The 5,274-nt window shown below is 34.5% G+C and overlaps 1 long non-coding RNA gene across 1 annotated transcript; it reads left to right on the top strand.

Annotated features, from left to right (window-relative positions):
* Window positions 1-2,474: 2,474 nt before the first annotated feature.
* On the top strand, window positions 2,475-4,040 carry LOC128734914 (uncharacterized). The gene is made up of 3 exons (XR_008411994.1): window positions 2,475-2,590; window positions 2,680-3,499; window positions 3,564-4,040. It is a non-coding gene; the product is annotated as an uncharacterized LOC128734914 (long non-coding RNA).
* Window positions 4,041-5,274: the final 1,234 nt, after the last annotated feature.

The raw sequence follows: 5,274 nt of genomic DNA, 5'->3' as shown, positions 1-5,274 counted from the left end.
ACTTAGGTCCTTTTGAAAAGTTGCGCGAGAATTATTGCGTACTACTGGCGAGTTATTGTGCTTCCCGAGAAAATATTTCGTTTATCAGCTTTATACACTCAAAATATTCTGCACATAACTAATGGTAAATTTCCATATGAAATTCTAGATGATTGTCATGTGCCGCATATAAACACAATCCGCCAAGAAATACACATAGAAATTATACGGATATGAATAGTATGTGCAATTATACACATAAAAAATAGACGCATATGAATAGTATGTGCAAAAGTTTCGCGTACCCATAAATTATAACTGTGTGGCATATTGTGCTTTGCAAGAAATCTTTTCATTCTCGGAAAGTTCATAGTAAGCTGTCAAAATAATTCTGTATTGAGCGAAGCTGACGAATTTTCGTTAATTGAATATCGATATTTTTCACATATCGATACCTATACTCAGCTGAGAGCATAATCAGCAAAAATGCTCGCATCACGTGACGATCTGCATTTTACATTTGTTTTATAACACTCCGTTTGACTTGTTTTATAACGTGTTAACATTTACAAAGCTGTTATATGCATGCCGCAATTAACTATTTCAAAAAAAAAACTATCGAGATTTCGTCCACGAATATCGGTACCAGTTATATCGATACATCATCGCCCAATGCTGACCTCGCCAAATATTGAAGGATGTGCTTTTGTCCAGAGCTGCCATACAAATAGATTAATTTCTATTGTTTAGATATTGCAACCCCATTCCGTACTTCTTAAATTTTGTTACTATATTTACACATATTTTTATACTTATGATATTCAATGAATTTATATAATACATATTTTTGAATGTAAGATGCTAAAAGACATTTTTTTATGTAGTTTTAGTTGCTAAAGCATCAGTAACGATTGCACATATAAACCAAAAAATATTTGGCCACCTTTCCTTGTTCTCGTTGCGGTGATTGACGATGCGGGTTACCGCCGCAACAGGATGAAAATTTATGAAAAAATAGTATTAAAAACTTATTTTTGTAACATATAAGCATCAATTCAATGAAAAACATCACACATTCTATTATTATTTGAAAATTACTGCTGAGATCTATCAAACGAAACCGAGTTATTGAAAATCGGACGGTTCATTCAAAAGTTATTCAAACTTTAACACTTAAGCACCGTATATTAAACCGTGTAAAATCAAAACATCAATCAAATGTTGATTGTATTCAATGTGTGTGATATATGTGTGTATGTATGTATGTATGTATGTATGTATGTATGCATGTATGTATGCATGTATGTATGTATGTATGTATGTATGTATGTATGTATGTCTGTATGTATGTATGTATGTATGTATGTATGTATGTATGTATGTATGTATGTATGTATGTATGTATGTATGTATGTATGTATGTATGTATGTATGTATGTATGTATGTATGTATGTATGTATGTATGTATGTATGTATGTATGTATGTATGTATGTATGTATGTATGTATGTATGTATGTATGTATGTATGTATGTATGTATGTATGTATGTATGTATGTATGTATGTGTACGTGATGACAATTTGCAATGAAATTCAAGAAAAGTGAGAAAAATGTCAAAAGTCTGAAGTTTTTGAAGCCTCTTAGTGGAATACGAACTCTGAAATTAAAGAAAAGAAAAAAACTTTTACCGACTAAATTCCACTATTTAATATTTATTCGCGACAGATACGTATACGCTTTGAAATAAGACACTGATGCAGAGCTGCCATAAATACAGATATTTGTGCATGCATAAATTTGGGACCCTACCGTTTTCTCCGGAGTATTTAATTTTCTCGATCTAATCTTTTAAATAACATACATAGTTTATGGACTACTTTAAAATTCAGGAACATTAGTAGAGCCAGAAACCACAGCAACTGAAATAATTGATGGGTCCCAAATTTATGCATGCACAAATATCTGTATTTGTGGCAGCTCTGCACTGATGAAGCCTGCACGTCGCAAATAAATATTAAATAGGGTAGATGATCCATTAGTTGCGCCACTAAGCACAATATACCTTCATTTTGCTTGTTTATTGAGGTATATGGTTCAATTAATGCTTGTGGGATATAAATTTATTAAATACAAGGTATTTGTCACAAGGCAAGACAATTGCTTTCGTTGTACGAGAAGCTTTATAAAGCAAAAATGAATTTTCCGATTCAATTATATTGTACCAACAGTTGCGCTAATGTTTCCTTAATTAAGTTTGATATTCCTTTAATTGTGCTATTCCATATACATTGCAAGGTTGCTAAGTGAAAAAACATCGTAGCAAAACTATAGATGAGCGCCTATAGTTGTGTGCTCCAACTGCGCGTTAGATTTTGGAAAATTGGCATTTTAGCAAATAATGCTTTAATTTTAAATGGTGTAGTCTAACTACCAATACTTCTAAAAACCTGTTTTATATAATGAATGTAATTGTTTTATCTAAAATGCTATGGTGACGAAAATATGCATTAATAATAAATAGTAGCGCAACTATTGGTACTACCACAACTACCGGATCAGCTACCCTATGTTCTCATTTAAAGGAAATTACAGAAAAACGGAAGCGATAGGTAATAAAACTTGTTCTCTTTCAGTTTTTATGTTGTTATCATTAGTTTTCTTTGTTTACGTTATTTTAAGTGAGATTTTTATTTTTCAGTTACGAAAGGAAAAAGCTTGATCCAGATTAAAACACGGATTCCGTCGATGATTTTTATATGAGAGATAGCAAAGCTTCTCGTAGGATTTAGGAAGCAGCAATGAACTATGCCGGAAATGTTTGTTACTTTTAGTAAAGCTCACATTCGCTTAGTATTCTGCACAAAACATTTTCGCAAAATCAACTTAATCGACAATGGGTTTCAAATTGTTCTTGCAAAGGAAAGGGAGTTGCTGAACAAGTACCTATACTTGTGGAGTTGCCGTTCTATTAAAAATTAACCAAGAGCGAAACAAAGTCCAACCAAGGAAATATTTGGAAACACCACTAGTCCGCTGTCATCGGCAAAAATACAAGAGGCCAACAACAGTGTAGAGAACATTCTTAGCCGGGATTCTCCATCGAAGGCTGTCGATTTAATTGGCAGCAGCAGCAATGAAATTTCAAAGTCCGACGAAGGCAAACATACGCAGCTACTGAGGAAACAACGTGTAGTGCACAAAAAGAACCAAAAACCGTCAACTATGGTGGGAAGCGTTTAGTGAATACACGCTGGTTGCTGAAAGAATCTGCAAACTCATCAACTTCCTCATTGGAAAATGAAGCAGCAACGTCCAAGCATTCATCCGTTGAAAATAAAAGTGATGGATCCAGTAAATCGAGCAACCCGAAAAATGAGTTGGTTGTCTCGATTTTGCAACAGCCAGTTGATCGAGAAAAGCTTCGTACTGGAGAAGAATCTACGCAAGACATTGGCTAATCTTAACAAACTGGATAAAATGCTACCGGAGAATAAAAGCCTATTAGATGTTCCAATTTTGTAACGTCCTTACATAATATATTATGTTTCCATATTTATTCTGAAGGAAAATTAATTTTTTCAGAGCTGTTTTCAACTGTCGGTTGCGGATATTCAGGACACATTCCCGGAAAATGAGTACGAGCTAAAGAAAATATTTGATCGCTACAAAGATATCAAAATTACCGGTGGCAACTAAGTAGCAGATTGGAGGAGTTTGTACCACCAGAGAATTTTTCCCATCAATGCACTACACGAACCATAAGAAGGCATTGGGCCATATCAGACTGCAGGAAGAAACCATCCCGTTCGAGCTATCTTACGTCGCTGACGTGCAGCAGAAAAAAGAGTCGATGAAGCTGCGTGTGGATACTTATCGTAAATTAAGTTCATTTGTTGATTTATGTCTTGTTTGGCGTTATGCAGATGTACGTGAGGCCTTGGTGAGAACGATGGATTTTACGTTCTAACGGAAACAACTTGTTTTCGATTTACTTTGTACTGATATACACTTAAGAAATACTACTTAGATCTATTTTCAACTGAAATTTTAAATAAATGATACCTGTAATGATTCAGTAAATTCAAGTAAATAGTTTTTGTTTTTTAACCTGGGTTCTTAGGTATTTATGATAATCTTGTCCGTTTTATGTTGTACTATTTAGATCATGGCCTCTTATTTACTTACATGGACACTCTTACTTTTCACATTTTTGAAATTCAAATAGTAACAGTATAATCAATATATATATTGTCCAGCGCCTCTGTGGTTCAAAGGTACACGGGTACCAGTGAGCGACACGCCATGGCAGGTGTTGTGGGTTCAAATCCGGTTATAATCTCTGATTACAGCTTGGTTCGACCCATGCACCTTCCAGCATTGGACAAAAGATAGGAGTCACAACGACAACTTGTTAACCATAGCTACCTATTACCCCCCCCCTTCCTTTCCACCCTTCCCCTTCATTCCCGAAAAAATCCTTCTTCATTACTTTCCCTTACCGTCCCTTCATCAATTGTAGAATCATCGTTTCAAAATAAATATTCCTTGAACATGATCATTCGAAAAAAACATGAATTGCGGTACCATGGATTGGCGCTTGGGGGCTTATCCGAAATGAAAAATTCTAAAACGACATGAAAGTACATTAAATTATCTCGTGTTTGACCCATCCTTTTTTTAAAATTCGAACGCATAACAAAATGGCGGACATTCAAACATAAAAGTAAGGTTTTTAGTAGAAAAAATTGACTTTAAACATTTCTCAAAAATACAAAAATTGCAATATCGAAAAAAGGATGGGTCAAACACCACTAGATAATTTCGTTGGCTTTAAAACAAAAAATCATCCCATGATTCTGGGAATTGCTCGAGCCGTTCTTGAGATATTTATGGTACCGACTTTCAAAACCTGGTTTCGAGAAAAACGGCATTGAAGTTTTTATGCGCTGTGCAATTGTTCCAGACATGCGCGGTACAAATGACTGTAACTTTGTCATTTTTTGGAATTCATCGAAACGGTTTCAAACACATATGCTAAAAATGTTAATCTTTTGATATAAACAATAAAAAAAATTCGATTTTTTAGAATTGAAAAAGTGCTATGCCCCCTTAAATGATTTCCAGAATAGCACAGGTATCCGGCTTGCAAAAAAATTCAACGATAAGCACATAGGTACAGTTTCAGAATTCTAAAATGAAAGTGGTTCTAGCACTCCAACTGTTGAGTAATAGTGTAGCCACTGCATTTGATTTTCTTGTGCATTCCAGAGATGATTTCGCTGACTGCAAAGCA

The sequence above is a fragment of the Sabethes cyaneus genome, chromosome 2, assembly GCF_943734655.1.
Source record: "Sabethes cyaneus chromosome 2, idSabCyanKW18_F2, whole genome shotgun sequence".
NCBI classification, from domain to species: domain Eukaryota; kingdom Metazoa; phylum Arthropoda; class Insecta; order Diptera; family Culicidae; genus Sabethes; species Sabethes cyaneus.
The sequence above is the reverse complement of the archived record's forward strand: the minus strand, read 5'-3'. Positions and strand labels throughout refer to the sequence as shown.